Genomic DNA, 20,534 nt, shown 5'->3' on the forward strand with positions numbered 1-20,534 from the left:
TGCAAGGCTCCGGTCTCGAGTCATTGTGTGCTTCTAAACCAACACCACGTGACTGGGGGACGACCGGTAAACTTCACAATGGAAACGTTTTTTTGTGACCACTGAAATGAAGAATGCGATCTTCTTTATCTCCTAACGCATTACACAAGCTAACTGCAGGTAATTACTTAAAATAGATACAAATATTCAAAATCAGATTTTAATTAAAATATAAAGTCAAATAGTTTGAACGGTATTGAAAAACCATCCAACGGCTTTTTTCAAATACCCCGGTATACAATATGTATATACGGTATACTACCCAAGCCTAATGCCATGGTCACTAAACTCCTCCTTGTGAAGGACAATAAAGTTGTTTTGTACTGAATAGTATTCCCTAAAGACTTGTTGCAGTTCCGCTGTCTGTGATTGTGTGTTAATTTATTCTTTCATTTTAATGGCTGATGTAATTTGAGTTCAGATGGCATTCCGAGCTGCTCAGGAAGACTAATAAACTTTTAAACTGTTTTACTTGTCTCTTTACTGCCGTTCTCCTCGTCTCTCTGCCTTTTCATTCTTTTCTGAAGTGTTTTATCAGAATGTGAATCTATCTTCAGAAGTCACACACAATCTCAATCATGATAGGTCAGACTGTACAGATGCTGTATCTTAATTTGATCACGCTGTTGCTGCACGATTTAAAATGCAAACCTGTATTTGTATGTCGAATTTATTATTATGGATCCCCATCCTGGGTTTATGCAAAATTTAAGGTTTTTAAAAACAATACAATTACATTCACAGATTTCACAACACGTTGTGTTCCCTCAGGCCCCTACTCCAACGCCACCACATATCTACAATACAAAATACGTGTGTGTGTGTGCATGTGTCTGTGCCTCTGTGTGTGTGTGTATGCGTGTGCCGGTGTGTGTGTGTATGCATGTGTGTGTGTGCGCATGTGCCTGTGTGTGTGTGCGCATGTGCCTGTGTGTGTGTATGCATGTGCCTGTGTGTGTGTGTGTGCCTGTGTGTGTGTGTGTGCCTGTGTGTGTGTATGCATGTGTCTGTGCCTGTGTGTGTGCATGTGCCTGTGTGTGTGTATGCATGTGCCTGTGTGTGTGTGTGTGTGTGTGCCTGTGTGTGTGTGTATGCATGTGCCTGTGTGTGTGTGTATGCATGTGCCTGTGTGTGTGTGTATGCATGTGCCTGTGTGTGTGTATGCATGTGCCTGTGTGTGTGTGCATGTGCCTGTGTGTGTCTGTATGCATGTGCCTGTGTGTGTGCATGTGCCTGTGTGTGTGTGTGTATGCATGTGCCTGTGTGTGTGTGTGCCTGTGTGTGTGTATGCATGTGTGTGTGCCTGTGTGTGTGTATGCATGTGTGTGTGTGCATGTGCCTGTGTGTGTGTGTGTGTGTGTATGCATGTGCCTGTGTGTGTGTGTATGCATGTGCCTGTGTGTGTGTGTATGCATGTGCCTGTGTCCGTGCGTGTGTGCATGTGCCTGTGTGTGTGCGTATGTGTCTGTGCCTGTTTGTGTGTCTCTTCACAGTCCCCACTGTTCCAGAAGGTGTATTTTAATCTCTTTTAAAATCTAATTTAAATCTCCTTTTTACCTTCATCAGTGACTTGATGTGGAATAGAGTTCCATGTACACTCGCAGTCAACAGTTTGGACACACCTATTCATCAAGGGTTTTTCCTTTATTTTCACTATTTTCTACATTGTAGAACAACAGTGAAGACATCAGACCTATGAAATAACACATATGGAATCATGTAGTAACCAAAAAAAGTGTTTAAACAAATACATTTTCTATTTGAGTTTCTTCAAAGTAGCCACCCTTTGCCTTGACAGCTCTGCACAGTCTTGACACTGGATCTTTCTTCGATAAGATCCTCCATTTCTTTGTGTTTTTCCTCTTAACTTATTCTGTGCCTCTATGGTACAGTTTTTATTGCTGTCTATCTGTTCTGTTAGTCCTTCAATTTCCTTTGTTAATATGGACTCTTTTGATCTAAATTGCTTTTGTTTTATTGATGAGTACTGACTTGCATGGCCTCTAAAGGCACATTTAAAAGTGTCCCCTACAATAAGGGGATCTGCTGTACCTAATGTTATGTCTGAAAAAGTCAGTTATACATTTTTCTGACCTAGTTTTAACAATTTACCATCTAGTAGGCTTTGATTACATTTCCAATGTCTTTCACGTGGAAATTCTCTAAGAATAATATACAGTTAAAGTCATTAACTTGTTTTTCAGCCTTTACCAGTGTCAGAACGACAGTTGAAGTTGGAAGTTTACACACACTTAGGTTGGAGTCATTAAACTCGTTTTTCAACCACTCCACAAATTTTTTGTTAACAAACTATAGTTTTGGCAAGTCGGTTAGGACATCTACTTTGTGCACGACGCAAGTAATTTTTCCAACAATTGTTTACAGACAGATTATTGCACTTATGATTAACTTTATCACAATTCCAGTGGGTCAGAAGTTTACATACACCAAGTTGACTGTAGCTTTAGACAGCTTGGAAAATTCCAGAAAATGTCATGGCTTTAAAAGCTTCTGATAGACTAATTGACATCATTTGAGTCAATTGGAGGTGCACCTGTGGATGTATTTCAAGGCCTACCTTCAAACTTAGGGGGAGGCTTGCAAGCCGAAGAATACCATCCCAACTGTGAAGCACGGGGGTGGCAGCATCATGTTGTGGGGGTGCTTTGCTGCAGGAGGGACTGGTGCACTTCACAAAATAGATGGCATCATGAGGAAGGGAAATTATGTGGATATATTGAAGCAACATCTCAGGACATCAGTCAGGAAGTTAAAGCTTGGTCGCAAATGGGTCTTCCAAATGGACAAAGACCTCATCATACTTCCAAAGTTGTGGCAAAATGGCTTAAGGACAAAGTAAGGACAAAGGTATTGGAGTGGCCATCACAAAGCTCTGACATCAATCCTGTAGAATATTTGTGGGCTGAACTGAAAAAGCATGTGCGAGCAAGGAGGCCTACAAACCTGACTCAGTTACACCAGCTCTGTCAGGAGGAATGGGTCAAAGTTCACCCAACTTATTGTGGGAAGCTTGTGGAAGGCTACCTGACATGTTTGACCCAAGTTAAACAATTTAAAGGCAATGCTACCAAATACTCATTGAGTGTATGTAAACTTCTGATCCACTGGGAATGTGATGAAAGAAATGAAAGCTGAAATAAATAATTCTCTCTACTATTATTCTGACATTTCACATTCTTAAAATAAAGTGGTGATCCTAACTGACATAAGACCGGGACCTTTTACTTGGAATAAATGTCAGGAATTGTGGAAAAACTGAGTTGAAATGTACTCAGCAGAGGTGTATATACATTTCCGACTTCAACTATGCCAATGATGTGACGGTTCGACCGCATTCTGTCCCCTATCAACACTTTTTAAAACTTTTGGTTGACAAGAAAGTAATCAAGACGATGTTGATTGAGCCTCCGCCATGTACAGTACCAGTCAAAAAGTTTGGACACACCTACTCATTCAGGTGCCATTTGTGTTGGCTCTGGCCAAGGGTGTGTTTACAGTCTTTTAGTGGACTGGCTTGAGGCACTGGAGACACCAGTCCTATGATGTGTTTGATATCAACTTCCCCAGGAATTCCTACAGGTGTATCAGCTGGAACACAACCACAGGAAGACCAGTATCTGAACAATAGTGGGTACCTACAGTATCTGAACAATAGTGGGTACGTACAGTATCTGAACAATAGTGGGTAAGTACAGTATCTGAACAATAGTGGGTACGTACAGTATCTGAACAATAGTGGGTACGTACAGTATCTGAACAATAGTGGGTACGTACAGTATCTGAACAATAGTGGGTACGTACAGTATCTGAACAATAGTGGGTACCTACAGTATCTGAACAATAGTGGGTACGTACAGTATCTGAACAATAGTGGGTACCTACAGTATCTGAACAATAGTGGGTACCTACAGTATCTGAACAATAGTGGGTACCTACAGTATCTGAACAATAGTGGGTACGTACAGTATCTGAACAATAGTGGGTACGTACAGTATCTGAACAATAGTGGGTACGTACAGTATCTGAGCAATAGTGGGTACGTACAGTATCTGAGCAATAGTGGGTACGTACAGTATCTGAACAATAGTGGGTACGTACAGTATCTGAACAATAGTGGGTAAGTACAGTATCTGAACAATAGTGGGTACGTACAGTATCTGAACAATAGTGGGTACGTACAGTATCTGAACAATAGTGGGTAAGTACAGTATCTGAACAATAGTGGGTAAGTACAGTATCTGAACAATAGTGGGTACGTACAGTATCTGAACAATAGTGGGTACGTACAGTATCTGAACAATAGTGGGTACGTACAGTATCTGAACAATAGTGGGTACGTACAGTATCTGAACAATAGTGGGTACGTACAGTATCTGAACAATAGTGGGTACGTACAGTATCTGAGCAATAGTGGGTACGTACAGTATCTGAGCAATAGTGGGTACGTACAGTATCTGAACAATAGTGGGTACGTACAGTATCTGAACAATAGTGGGTAAGTACAGTATCTGAACAATAGTGGGTACGTACAGTATCTGAACAATAGTGGGTGCGTACAGTATCTGAACAATAGTGGGTAAGTACAGTATCTGAACAATAGTGGGTAAGTACAGTATCTGAACAATAGTGGGTAAGTACAGTATCTGAACAATAGTGGGTACGTACAGTATCTGAACAATAGTGGGTACCTACAGTATCTGAACAATAGTGGGTAAGTACAGTATCTGAACAATAGTGGGTAAGTACAGTATCTGAACAATAGTGGGTACGTACAGTATCTGAACAATAGTGGGTGCGTACAGTATCTGAACAATAGTGGGTAAGTACAGTATCTGAACAATAGTGGGTGCGTACAGTATCTGAACAATAGTGGGTACGTACAGTATCTGAACAATAGTGGGTACGTACAGTATCTGAACAATAGTGGGTAAGTACAGTATCTGAACAATAGTGGGTACGTACAGTATCTGAACAATAGTGGGTACGTACAGTATCTGAACAATAGTGGGTACGTACAGTATCTGAACAATAGTGGGTACGTACAGTATCTGAACAATAGTGGGTGCGTACAGTATCTGAACAATAGTGGGTACGTACAGTATCTGAACAATAGTGGGTACGTACAGTATCTGAACAATAGTGGGTGCGTACAGTATCTGAACAATAGTGGGTGCGTACAGTATCTGAACAATAGTGGGTACGTACAGTATCTGAACAATAGTGGGTACGTACAGTATCTGAGCAATAGTGGGTACGTACAGTATCTGAGCAATAGTGGGTACGTACAGTATCTGAGCAATAGTGGGTGCGTACAGTATCTGAGCAATAGTGGGTGCGTACAGTATCTGAACAATAGTGGGTGCGTACAGTATCTGAGCAATAGTGGGTACGTACAGTATCTGAACAATAGTGGGTACGTACAGTATCTGAACAATAGTGGGTACGTACAGTATCTGAACAATAGTGGGTAAGTACAGTATCTGAACAATAGTGGGTACGTACAGTATCTGAACAATAGTGGGTACGTACAGTATCTGAACAATAGTGGGTACGTACAGTATCTGAACAATAGTGGGTACGTACAGTATCTGAACAATAGTGGGTACGTACAGTATCTGAACAATAGTGGGTGCGTACAGTATCTGAACAATAGTGGGTGCGTACAGTATCTGAACAATAGTGGGTACGTACAGTATCTGAACAATAGTGGGTACGTACAGTATCTGAACAATAGTGGGTACGTACAGTATCTGAACAATAGTGGGTACGTACAGTATCTGAACAATAGTGGGTACGTACAGTATCTGAACAATAGTGGGTACGTACAGTATCTGAACAATAGTGGGTACGTACAGTATCTGAACAATAGTGGGTACGTACAGTATCTGAACAATAGTGGGTACGTACAGTATCTGAGCAATAGTGGGTGCGTACAGTATCTGAACAATAGTGGGTGCGTACAGTATCTGAGCAATAGTGGGTACGTACAGTATCTGAGCAATAGTGGGTACGTACAGTATCTGAACAATAGTGGGTGCGTACAGTATCTGAGCAATAGTGGGTACGTACAGTATCTGAACAATAGTGGGTGCGTACAGTATCTGAACAATAGTGGGTACGTACAGTATCTGAACAATAGTGGGTAAGTACAGTATCTGAACAATAGTGGGTACGTACAGTATCTGAACAATAGTGGGTAAGTACAGTATCTGAACAATAGTGGGTACGTACAGTATCTGAACAATAGTGGGTAAGTACAGTATCTGAACAATAGTGGGTAAGTACAGTATCTGAACAATAGTGGGTACGTACAGTATCTGAACAATAGTGGGTGCGTACAGTATCTGAACAATAGTGGGTACGTACAGTATCTGAACAATAGTGGGTACGTACAGTATCTGAACAATAGTGGGTACGTACAGTATCTGAACAATAGTGGGTACGTACAGTATCTGAACAATAGTGGGTACGTACAGTATCTGAACAATAGTGGGTAAGTACAGTATCTGAACAATAGTGGGTAAGTACAGTATCTGAACAATAGTGGGTACGTACAGTATCTGAACAATAGTGGGTACGTACAGTATCTGAACAATAGTGGGTAAGTACAGTATCTGAACAATAGTGGGTACGTACAGTATCTGAACAATAGTGGGTACGTACAGTATCTGAACAATAGTGGGTACGTACAGTATCTGAACAATAGTGGGTAAGTACAGTATCTGAACAATAGTGGGTACGTACAGTATCTGAACAATAGTGGGTACGTACAGTATCTGCTCTTGTGTGTGAGAAGTGACAGGAGGAAGAACTGATGTGAATAGATCGACGGATAGATGAGCCATGACTGACACTTGTCGGGGTCGTAGAGCAAAAACAGAACACCATCATGGTCGTGAGAATCTACCCTTTCCGTAGTGTCCCGTTGGTTACCAAACGGTTAGTGTCCCATTGGTTCGTAGACCAAACGGTTAGTGTCCCATTGGTTACCAAACGGTTAGTGTCCCATTGGTTCGTAGACCAAACGGGTAGTGTCCCATTGGTTACCAAACGGTTAGTGTCCCATTGGTTCGTAGACCAAACGGTTAGTGTCCCATTGGTTACCAAACGGTTAGTGTCCCATTGGTTCGTAGCCCAAACGGGTAGTGTCCCATTGGTTCGTAGACCAAACGGTTAGTGTCCCATTGGTTCGTAGACCAAACGGGTAGTGTCCCATTGGTCCGTAGACCAAACGGTTAGTGTCCCAATGGTTTGTAGCCCAAACGGGTAGTGTCCCATTGGTTCGTAGCCCAAACGGTTCGGACGCTACAGACATTTACTTTAGAAGACCAATTTTCATCTCATGGACAAACATGTTCTCTCTCATCTTCCAGCGCAGATGCAGAAGTGCGACAGCCAGATGTGGTGGATTGAGACACATCCAATGTGAAGTGCGTCAGCCAGTTGTGGTGGATTGAGACACATCCAATGCGAAGTGCGACAGACAGATGTGGTGGATTGAGACACATCCAATGCGAAGTGCGACAGAAAGATGTGGTGGATTGAGACACATCCAATGCGAAGTGCGACAGCCAGATGTGGTGGATTGAGACACATCCAATGCGAAGTGCTACAGACAGATGTGGTGGATTGAGACACATCCAATGCGAAGTGCGACAGCCAGATGTGGTGGATTGAGACACATCCAATGCGAAGTGCGACAGCCAGATGTGGTGGATTGAGACACATCCAAACAGATACACTGTACAGGGCTGTTGTGTACATGGCATTCGGAGAGTATTCAGACCCCTTGACTTTTTCCACATTTTGTTACGTTACAGCCTTATTCTAAATGGATTAAACAATCATCCTCATCAATCTACACACAATACCCCATAATGACATCACAATACCCCATAATGACATCACAATACCCCATAATGACATCACAATACCCCATAATGACAAAGCAAAAACAGGTTTTTACACACCTGTTTATATAAGGTCCCACAGTTGACAGTGCATGTCGGAGAAAAAAACCAAGCCATGATGTCGAAGGAATTGTCCGTAGAGCTCCGAGACAGGATTGTGTCGAGGCACAGATCTGGGGAAGGATACCAACACATGTCTGCAGCTTTGAAGGTCCCCAAGAACACAGTGGCCTCCATCATTCTTCAATGGAAGAAGTTTGGAACCACCAAGACTCTTACTAGAGCAGGCCACTCGGCCAAACTGAGCAAATGGGGGAGAAGGTCACCTCCCTGACCAAGGCCCAAGAACCCGATGGTCACGCTGACAGAGCTCCAGAGGTCCTCTGTAGAGATGGGGGAACCTTCCAGAAGGACAACCATCTCTGCAGCATTCCACCAATCAGGCCTTTATGGTAGAGTGGCCAGACGGAAGCCACACCTCAGGAAAAAGGCACATGACAGCCCAAAAAATCAAATCAAATCAAATTTTATTTGTCTCATACACATGGTTAGCAGATGTTAATGCGAGTGTAGCGAAATGCTTGTGCTTCTAGTTCCGACAATGCAGTAATAACCAACAAGTAATCTAACTAACAATTCCAAAACTAATTTCTTATACACAGTGTAAGGGGATAAAGAATATGTACATAAAGATATATGAATGAGTGATGGTACAGAGCAGCATAGGCAAGGTACAGTAGATGGTATCGAGTACAGTATATACATATGAGATGAGTATGTAAACAAAGTGGCATAGTTAAAGTGGCTATTGATACATGTATTACATAAGGATGCAGTAGATGATGTAGAGTACAGTATATACGTATACATATGAGATGAATAATGTAGGGTATGTAAACATTATATTAGGTAGCATTGCTTAAAGTGGCTAGTGATATATTTTACATCATTTCCCATCAATTCCCATTATTAAAGTGGCTGGAGTTGAGTCAGTGTGTTGGCAGCAGCCACTCAATGTTAGTGGTTGCTGTTTAACAGTCTGATGGCCTTGAGATAGAAGCTGTTTTTCAGTCTCTCGGTCCCAGCTTTGATGCACCTGTACTGACCTCGCCTTCTGGATGATAGCGGGGTGAACAGGCAGTGGCTCGGGTGGGTGTTGTCCTTGGTGATCTTTATGGCCTTCCTGTAACATCGGGTGGTGTAGGTGTCCTGGAGGGCAGGTAGTTTGCCCCCGGTGATGCGTTGTGCAGACCTCACTTCCCTCTGGAGAGCCATACGGTTGTGGGCGGAGCAGTTGCCGTACCAGGCGGTGATACAGCCCGCCAGGATGCTCTCGATTGTGCATCTGTAGAAGTTTGTGAGTGCTTTTGGTGACAAGCCGAATTTCTTCAACCCCCTTGAGGTTGAAGACGCGCTGCTGCGCCTTCTTCATGATGCTGTCTGTGTGAGTGGACCAATTCAGTTTGTCTGTGATGTGTACGCCGAGGAACTTAAAACTTACTACCCTCTCCACTACTGTTCCATCGATGTGGATAGTGGGGTGTTCCATCTGCTGTTTCCTGAAGTCCACAATCATCTCCTTAGTTTTGTTGACGTTGAGTGTGAGTTTCTTTTCCTGACACCACACTCCGAGGGCCCTCACCTCCTCCCTGTAGGCCGTCTCGTCGTTGTTGGTAATCAAGCCTACCACTGTTGTGTCGTCCGCAAACTTGATGATTGAGTTGGAGGCGTGCGTGGCTGCTCAGTCGAGGGTGAACAGGGAGTACAGGAGAGGGCTCAGAACGCACCCTTGTGGGGCCCCAGTGTTGAGGATCAGCGGGGTGGAGATGTTGTTGCCTACCCTCACCACCTGGGGGCGGCCCGTCAGGAAGTCCAGTACCCAGTTGCACAGGGCGGGGTCGAGACCCAGGGTCTCGAGCTTGATGACGAGCTTGGAGGGTACTATGGTGTTAAATGCCGAGCTGTCGTCGATGAACAGCATTCTCACGTAGGTATTCCTCTTGTCCAGATGGGTTAGGGCAGTGTGCAGTGTGGTTGAGATTGCATCGATTGTGGACCTATTTGGGCGGTAAGCAAATTGGAGTGGGTCTAGGGTGTCAGGTAGGGTGGAGGTGATATGGTCCTTGACTAGTCTCTCAAAGCACTTCATGATGACGGAAGTGAGTGCTACGGAGCGGTAGTCATTTAGCTCAGTTACCTTAGCTTTCTTGGGAACAGGAACAATGGTGGCCCTCTTGAAGCATGTGGGCAGACTGGTATAGGGATTGATTGGATATGTCCGTAAACACACCAGCCAGCTGGTCTGCACATGCTCTGAGGACGCGGCTGGGGATGCCGTCTGGGCCTGCAGCCTTGCGAGGGTTAACACGTTTAAATGTTTTACTCACCTCGGCTGCAGTGAAAGAGAGACCGCATGTTTTTGTTGCAGGCCGTGTCAGTGGCACTGTATTGTCCTCAAAGCGGGCAAAAAAGTTATTTAGTCTGCCTGGGAGCAAGACATCCTGGTCCGTGACTGGGCTGGTTTTCTTCTTGTAGTCCGTGATTGACTGTAGACCCTGCCACATACCTCTTGTGTCTGAGCCGTTGAATTGAGATTCTACTTTGTCTCTATACTGACGCTTAGCTTGTTTGATAGCCTTACGGAGGGAATAGCTGCACTGTTTGTATTTAGTCATGTTACCAGACACCTTGCCCTGATTGAAAGCAGTGGTTCGCGCTTTCAGTTTCACGCGAATGCTGCCATCAATCCACGGTTTCTGGTTTGGGAATGTTTTAATCGTTGCTATGGGAACGACATCTTCAACGCACGTTCTAATGAACTCACACACCGAATCAGCGTATTCGTCAATGTTGTTGTCTGCGAAACATGACCCAGTCCACGTGATGGAAGCAGTCTTGGAGTGTGGAATCAGCTTGGTCGGACCAGCGTTGGACAGACCTCAGCGTGGGAGCTTCTTGTTTCAGTTTCTGTCTGTAGGCAGGGATCAGCAAAATGGAGTCGTAGTCAGCTTTTCCGAAAGGAGGGCGGGGCAGGGCCTTATATGCGTCGCGGAAGTTAGAATAACAATGATCCAAGGTTTTGCCAGCCCTGGTAGCGCAATCGATATGCTGATACAATTTAGGGAGTCTTGTTTTCAGATTAGCCTTGTTAAAATCCCCAGCTACAATGAATGCAGCCTCAGGATGTATGGATTCCAATTTGCAAAGAGTCAAATAAAGTTCGTTCAGAGCCATCGATGTGTCTGCTTGGGGGGGAATATATACGGCTTTGATTATAATCGAAGAGAATTCTCTTGGTAGATAATGCGGTCTGCATTTGATTGTGAGGAATTCTAAATCAGGTGAACAGAAGGATTTGAGTTCCTGTATGTTTCTTTCATCGCACCATGCCTCGTTAGCCATAAGGCATACACCCCCGCCCCTCTTCTTACCAGAAAGATGATTGTTTCTGTCGGCGCAATGCGTGGAGAAACCCGCTGGCTGCACCGCCTCCGATAGCGTCTCTCCAGTGAGCCATGTGTCCGTGAAGCAAAGAACGTTACAGTCTCTGATGTCCCTCTGGAATGCTACCCTTGCTCAGATTTCATCAACCTTGTTGTCAAGAGACTGGACATTGGCGAGAAGAATGCTAGGGAGTGGTGCACGAGGTGCACGATGTGCCCATCTCCGGAGTCTGACCAGAAGACCGCCTCGTTTCCCTCTTTTACGGAGTCGTTTTTTTGGGTTGCCAGCTGGGATCCATTCCGTTGTCCTGGTTGAAAGGCAGAACACAGGATCCGCTTCGCGAAAGTCATATTCTTGGTCGTACTGATGGTGAGTTGACGCTGCTCTTATATTCAGTAGTTCTTCTCGACTGTATGTAATGAAACCTAAGATAATGTAAGAAATAACACGTAAAAAAACTAAAAACTGCATAGTTTCCTAGGAACGCGAAGCGAGGTGGCCATCTCTGTCGGCGCCAGAAGTAATTGACCATTTTCTAGCTCTGATTTTTTTTTTTTTTTCTAGCACAGACCTAAAGGACACTCAGACCATGAGAAGCAAGATTCTCTGGTCTGATGAAAGATTGAACTCTTTGACCTGAATGCCAAGCGTCACGTCTGGAGGAAACCAGTCACCACTCATCACCTGGCAGCGACGCTCCCCATCCAACCTGACAGAGCTTGAGAGGATCTGCAGAGATCCCAAATGTAACTGACAGGCTCGATTTGGTCTTATGTAGCAAATTTTGAAACTGTGCTAGAAAAAAATTAAATAAAATCAGAGCTAGAAAATTGTATATTATACATTGCAGTTGAGGAACAATGGGAAAGTAATTCTGCTTTGAAAGTTGATAAACCTGTAACCTCACTTTTGAGAAAATGTTCCTTGAATGTTTTTGTACATCTACTGGAGAACTCTTCTTCGTTCACAACCATTCAGTATCATTCTCACCCTCTAAAGCCTTGGCCCCACCCACCACTTTAAGGAGTCACATGTGAGGCTGTGTACTAAACAGCCAAAGATTTCAAGACGAAAGGCTAGTTTATACTACGGGTATATTCGTAAATTCAGAGCGCATACTGGATACTCAGGCCGAGGGGTGATCTGATCTGACCTAACTTGGGTTCTTGACTGCTGTTGTTAACTTGCTAACGTTGGCTAGCTTGCGAGGTACTTCCAGACACACATGGGAGAACGGCTCTTTCTAACTATTTTCCCTAGCAGGCTGTTTGTATGTTATCCAGAGCTTTGGTGACGGTAACACCTGTTATATTCAGCGCACGTGACAAATAAACTTTGATTTTATTAGAGACCAGGATCAATACAACTAAGACAGGATCAATACAACCAACACAGGATCAATACAACCAACACAGGATCAATACAACCAACACAGGATCAATACAACCAATACAGGATCAATACAACCAACACAGGATCAATACAACCAACACAGGATCAATACAACCAACACAGGATCAATACAACCAACACAGGATCAATACAACCAACACAGGATCAATACAACCAACACAGGATCAATACAACCAACACAGGATCAATACAACCAACACAGGATCAATACAACCAACACAGGATCAATACAACCAACACAGGATCAATACAACCAACACAGGATCAATACAACTAAGACAGGATCAATACCACCAACACAGGATCAATACAACTAACACAGGATCAATACAACCAATACAGGATCAATACAACCAACACAGGATCAATACAACCAACACAGGATCAATACAACCAACACAGGATCAATACAACCAACACAGGATCAATACAACCAACACAGGATCAATATGATTTATAAGATCTTTATTAAATTCTTTGGGAAAGAGGACGGTATTTTGACGTCCGGATGAAAATCAAAGTAAACTACCTGCCACTCAGGCCTAGAAGCCAGGATATGCATATAATTGGTAGATTTGGATAGGAAACACTCTACAGTTCCGAAAACTGTTAAAATGATGTCTGTGATAACATAACTTATTTGGCAGGCGAAACCCAGAGGACTTTTTGTTGTTGTTGAGTTCACCGTGTTTTCAATTGATTTTCTATGGGATACTAGACTCAGGACGCATTTGGTTGCAGTTCCTATGGCTTCCACTGGATGGCGACAGTCTTTAGAAATTGGTTGATGTTTTTCTTTTGCGTAATGAAGAAGTAGCCCTTTCCTTTCTTGGTGTCGAGCCATGTGGACTGTTTTTTGTTTGGGGTGAGTGACCTGAGGCGCGCTCCACTTTCATTTCATCCGCTATTGAGTAGTATATTCCGTCTTAAATTTTGATTGATTATTTACGTTTTAAAATACCTAAAGTTGGATTAGGAAAGTTGTTTGAAATTTTTTGACAAAGTTTACAGGTAACTTATCAGATCATTTGTAGTCATGTTGGGCGAGTTGGAACCGGTGTTTTTCTGAATCAAATAAATGGACATTCTGGGGGTATAACGACGGAATTAATCGAACAAAAGGACCATTTGTGATGTTTATGGGACATTTTGGAATGCCAACAGAAGAAGATCTTCAAAGGCTGGAATTATATCGTTATTTCTGAGTTTTGTGTCTCGGGTTGAAATATGATTGTCACGTGTTTGTATGATTGGGTGCCGTCCTCAGATAATCGCATGGTTTGCTTTCGCCGTAAAGCCTTTTTGAAAGCCTTTTTGAAATTTGATATGGTGGCTGGATTAACAAGAAGTTAGGCTTTATTTTGGTGCATTGCACTTGTGATCTTATGAAAGTTAAATATTTCTAATAATTTTATTTGAATTTGGCGCTCTGCCATTTCACCAGATGTTGTCAAATCGATCCCGCTCACGGGATTTGATCCATCAGACGTTTTAAGCGGTGCTTATGCCACCCTTTATAAAGCACATGTTTATGGCATATTTGCATTCCGAAAATAGTCCAGACCTTTAACAGATATCGTCACGTTAGTCTTTTTCTAACATTGTATTTTTCCCCTCATCAATACCCATAATAACAAAGCAAAAGCAGGATTTTAGAAATTTTTGCAAAAAAATAAATGTAGAACTGAAATATCACATTTACATAAGTATTCAGACCTTTTACTCAGTACTTTGTTGAAGAACCTTTGGCAGCGATTACAGCCTCCAGTCGTCTTGGTTATGACGTTACAAGCTTGGCACACCTGTATTTGGGGAGTTTCTCCCATTCTTCACTGCAGATCCTCTCATGCTCTGTCAGGTTGGATGTGGAGCGTTGTTGCTCAGCTATGAGATGTTCGATTGGGTTCAAATCCAGGCTCTGGCTGGGCCACTCAAGGACATTCAGAGACTTGTCCCGAAGCCACTCCTGCGTTGTCTTGGCTGTGTGCTTAGAGTCGTTGTCCTGTTGGAAGGTTGGAAGGTGAACCTTCACCCCAGTCTGAGGTCCTGAGCGCTCTGGAGCAGGTTTTCATCAAGGATCTCTCTGTACTTTCCTTGATCCTAACTTGTCTCCCAGTCCCTGCTGCTGAAAAACATCCCCACAGCATGATGCTGCCACCACCATGCTTCACTTTGGGGATCGTGCCAGGTTTCCTACAGACGTTTCCTACAGACGCTTGGCTTTCAGGCCAAAGAGTTCAATCTTGGTTTCATCAGACGAGAGAATTTTGTTTCTCATGTTCCCGAGAGTTCTTTTGGTGCTTTTTGGCAAATTCCAAGTGGGCTGTTATGTGCCTTTTACTGAGGAGTGGCTTCCATTTGGCCCCTCTATAAAGCCTTATTGGTGAAGTGCTTCAGAGTCCTTCTGGAAGGTTCTCCCAATTCCTTCAAACCCATGGCTTGGTTTTTTGCTCTGACATGCACTGCCAACTGTGGTGTCTTATACAGACAGGTGTGTGCCTTTCCAAATCATGTCCAATCAATTGAATTTACCACAGGTGGACGACAATCAAGTTGTAGAAACATCTCAAGGATGATCAATGGATACCATATGTACCTGAGCTCAATTTTGAGTCTCATAGTAAAAAGTCTGAGTACTTATTGAAATAAGGTATTTGTTTTTTATTTGTAATACATTTGTAAAAACGTTTTTTCACTTTGTTATTATGGCGTATTTTATGTAGATTGTAGGATATTTTAATTTAATACATTTTAGAATAAGGCACGTAACGTAACAAAATGTGGACAAAGGTCAAGGGGTCTGAATACTTTCCGAAGGCACTACAGCACTGGGAAGATCACTGTACATTTCAATGTTGTTTAACACAGTAACCAAAAAACGGATCTAATTTGCGTATTCATACTGACTTTGCAGCAAACAGAATGTTTCCCAGAATCGTTTGCTGGAAGGTCACAATTTGCAGCAAATTTACCGCAATAGTTTGCCACTAAACTAATTTGCATGTATATAATATGAAAGTATGCAGTTGTCCCAAATTGGCCAAAGGTTTGAAATAAACCGTGGTAAGGGTTACTAAACAGTACATTCTAAATAGTGTGTAGTATGGCCAGTACACAGTGTGTAGTATGGCAGGTACACAGTGTGTAGTATGGCCAGTACACAGTGTGTAGTATGACCAGTACACAGTGTGTAGTATGGCCAGTACACAGTGTGTAGTATGGCCAGCACACAGTGTGTAGTATGACCAGTACACAGTGTGTAGTATGGCCAGTACACAGTGTGTAGTATGGCCAGTACACAGTGTGTAGTATGGCCAGCACACAGTGTGTAGTATGGCCAGTACACAGTGTGTAGTATGGCCAGTACACGGTACACAGTGTGTAGTATGGCCATTACACAGTGTGTAGTATGGCCAGTACACAGTGTGTAGTATGACCAGTACACAGTGTGTAGTATGGCCAGTACACAGTGTGTAGTATGACCAGTACACAGTGTGTAGCATGGCCAGTACACAGTGTGTAGTATGGCAAGTACACAGTGTGTTGTATGGCCAGTACACAGCGTGTAGTATGACCAGTACACAGTGTGTAGTACGGCCAGTACACAGTACACAGTGTGTAGTATGGCCAGTACACAGTGTGTAGTATGACCAGTACACAGTGTGTAGTATGGCCAGTACACAGTGTGTAGTATGACCAGTACACAGTGTGTAGTATGGCCAGTACACAGTACACAGTGTGTAGTATGGCCAGTACACAGTACACAGTGTGTAGTATGGCCAGTACACAGTGTGTAGTATGACCAGTACACAGTGTGTAGCATGGCCAGTACACAGTGTGTAGTATGGCCAGTACACAGTGTGTAGTATGGCCAGTACACAGTGTGTAGTATGGCTAGTACACAGTGTGTAGTATGGCCAGTACACAGTGTGTAGTATGGCCAGTACACAGTGTGTAGTATGGCCAGTACACAGTGTGTAGTATGGCCAGTGCACAGTGTGTAGTATGGCCAGTGTGTAGTAAGGCCAGTGTGTAGTATGGCCAGTACACAGTGTGTAGTATGGCCAGTACACAGTGTGTAGTATGGCCAGTAAACAGTGTGTAGTATGGCCAGTACACAGTGTGTAGTATGGCCAGTACACAGTGTGTAGTATGGCCAGTACACAGTGTGTAGTATGGCCAGTACACAGTGTGAAGTATGGCCAGTACACAGTGTGTAGTATGGCCAGTACACAGTGTGTAGTATGGCCAGTACACAGTGTGTAGTACGGCCAGTACACAGTCTGTAGCATGGCCAGTACACAGTGTGTAGCATGGCCAGTACACAGTGTGTAGCATGACCAGTACACAGTGTGTAGTATGGCCAGTACACAGTGTGTAGCATGGCCAGTACACAGTGTGTAGCATGACCAGTACACAGTGTGTAGCATGGCCAGTACACAGTGTGTAGCATGGCCAGTACACAGTGTGTAGTATGACCAGTACACAGTGTGTAGTATGGCCAGTACACAGTGTGTAGTATGGCCAGTACACAGTGTGTAGTATGGCCAGTACACAGTGTGTAGTATGGCCAGTACACAGTGTGTAGTATGGCCAGTACACAGTGTGTAGTATGGCCAGTACACAGTGTGTAGTATGGCTAGTACACAGTGTGTAGTATGACCAGTACACAGTGTGTAGTATGGCCAGTACACAGTGTGTAGTATGACCAGTACACAGTGTGTAGTATGACCAGTACACAGTGTGTAGTATGGCCAGTACACAGTACACAGTGTGTAGTATGGCCAGTACACAGTGTGTAGTATGGCCAGTACACAGTGTGTAGTATGGCCAGTACACAGTGTGTAGTATGGCCAGTGCACAGTGTGTAGCATGACCAGTACACAGTGTGTAGCATGGCCAGTACACAGTGTGTAGCATGGCCAGTACACAGTGTGTAGTATGACCAGTACACAGTGTGTAGTATGGCCAGTACACAGTGTGTAGTATGGCCAGTACACAGTGTGTAGTATGGCCAGTACACAGTGTGTAGTATGGCCAGTACACAGTGTGTAGTATGGCCAGTACACAGTGTGTAGCATGGCCAGTACACAGTGTGTAGCATGGCCGGTACACAGTGTGTAGTATGGCCAGTACACAGTGTGTAGTATGGCCAGTACACAGTACACAGTGTGTAGTATGGCCAGTACACAGTACACAGTGTGTAGTATGGCCAGTACACAGTACACAGTGTGTAGTATGGCCAGTACACAGTACACAGTGTGTAGTATGACCAGTACACAGTGTGTAGTATGACCAGTACACAGTGTGTAGTATGGCCAGTACACAGTGTGTAGTATGGCCAGTACACAGTGTGTAGTATGGCCAGTACACAGTGTGTAGTATGGCTAGTACACAGTGTGTAGTATGGCCAGTACACAGTGTGTAGTATGGCCAGTACACAGTGTGTAGTATGGCCAGTACACAGTGTGTAGTATGGCCAGTGCACAGTGTGTAGTATGGCCAGTGTGTAGTAAGGCCAGTGTGTAGTATGGCCAGTACACAGTGTGTAGTATGGCCAGTACACAGTGTGTAGTATGGCCAGTAAACAGTGTGTAGTATGGCCAGTACACAGTGTGTAGTATGGCCAGTACACAGTGTGTAGTATGGCCAGTACACAGTGTGTAGTATGGCCAGTACACAGTGTGAAGTATGGCCAGTACACAGTGTGTAGTATGGCCAGTACACAGTGTGTAGTATGGCCAGTACACAGTGTGTAGTACGGCCAGTACACAGTCTGTAGCATGGCCAGTACACAGTGTGTAGCATGGCCAGTACACAGTGTGTAGCATGACCAGTACACAGTGTGTAGTATGGCCAGTACACAGTGTGTAGCATGGCCAGTACACAGTGTGTAGCATGACCAGTACACAGTGTGTAGCATGGCCAGTACACAGTGTGTAGCATGGCCAGTACACAGTGTGTAGTATGACCAGTACACAGTGTGTAGTATGGCCAGTACACAGTGTGTAGTATGGCCAGTACACAGTGTGTAGTATGGCCAGTACACAGTGTGTAGTATGGCCAGTACACAGTGTGTAGTATGGCCAGTACACAGTGTGTAGTATGGCCAGTACACAGTGTGTAGTATGGCCAGTACACAGTGTGTAGTATGGCCAGTACACAGTGTGTAGTATGGCCAGTACACAGTGTGTAGTATGGCCAGTACACAGTGTGTAGTATGACCAGTACACAGTGTGTAGTATGACCAGTACACAGTGTGTAGTATGGCCAGTACACAGTACACAGTGTGTAGTATAGCCAGTACACAGTGTGTAGTATGGCCAGTGCACAGTGTGTAGCATGACCAGTACACAGTGTGTAGCATGGCCAGTACACAGTGTGTAGCATGGCCAGTACACAGTGTGTAGCATGGCCAGTACACAGTGTGTAGTATGGCCAGTACACAGTGTGTAGTATGGCCAGTACACAGTGTGTAGTATGGCCAGTACACAGTGTGTAGTATGGCCAGTACACAGTGTGTAGTATGGCCAGTACACAGTGTGTAGCATGGCCAGTACACAGTGTGTAGCATGGCCAGTACACAGTGTGTAGCATGGCCAGTACACAGTGTGTAGTATGGCCAGTACACAGTGTGTAGTATGGCCAGTACACAGTACACAGTGTGTAGTATGGCCAGTACACAGTACACAGTGTGTAGTATGGCCAGTACACAGTACACAGTGTGTAGTATGGCCAGTACACAGTACACAGTGTGTAGTATGGCCAGTACACAGTGTGTAGTATGGCCAGTACACAGTGTGTAGTATGGCCAGTACACAGTGTGTAGTATGGCCAGTGCACAGTGTGTAGTTTGGCCAGTGCACAGTGTGTAGTATGACCAGTGCACAGTGTGTAGTATGGCCATTGCACAGTGTGTAGTATGGCCAGTGCACAGTGTGTAGTATGGCCAGTACACAGTGTGTAGTATGGGCAGTACCACAGTGTGTAGTATGGCCAGTACACAGTGTGTAGTATGACCAGTACTCAGTGTGTAGTATGGCCAGTACACAGTGTGTAGTATGGCCAGTACACAGTGTGTAGTATGGCCAGTACACAGTGTGTAGTATGGCCAGTACACAGTGTGTAGTATGGCCAGTACACAGTGTGTAGTATGACCAGTACACAGTGTGTAGTATGACCAGTACACAGTGTGTAGTATGGCCAGTGCACAGTGTGTAGAATGTCCAGTGCACAGTGTGTAGTATGGCCAGTGCACAGTGTGTAGTATGGCCAGTGCACAGTGTGTAGTATGACCAGTACACAGTGTGTAGTATGGCCAGTACACAGTGTGTAGTATGACCAGTACACAGTGTGTAGTATGGCCAGTACACAGTGTGTAGTATGGCCAGTACACAGTGTGTAGTATGGCCAGTACACAGTGTGTAGTATGACCAGTACACAGTGTGTAGTATGGCCAGTACACAGTGTGTAGTATGACCAGTACACAGTGTGTAGTATGGCCAGTACACAGTGTGTAGTATGGCCAGTACACAGTGTGTAGTATGGCCAGTACACAGTGTGTAGTATGGCCAGTACACAGTGTGTAGTATGGCCAGTACACAGTGTGTAGTATGGCCAGTACACAGTGTGTAGTATGGCCAGTACACAGTGTGTAGTATGGCCAGTACACACTGTGTAGTATGACCATGTGTAGTTTTAGTAAGT

Source organism: Oncorhynchus masou, chromosome 18 (genome assembly GCF_036934945.1).
Source record: "Oncorhynchus masou masou isolate Uvic2021 chromosome 18, UVic_Omas_1.1, whole genome shotgun sequence".
NCBI classification, from domain to species: Eukaryota; Metazoa; Chordata; class Actinopteri; order Salmoniformes; family Salmonidae; genus Oncorhynchus; species Oncorhynchus masou.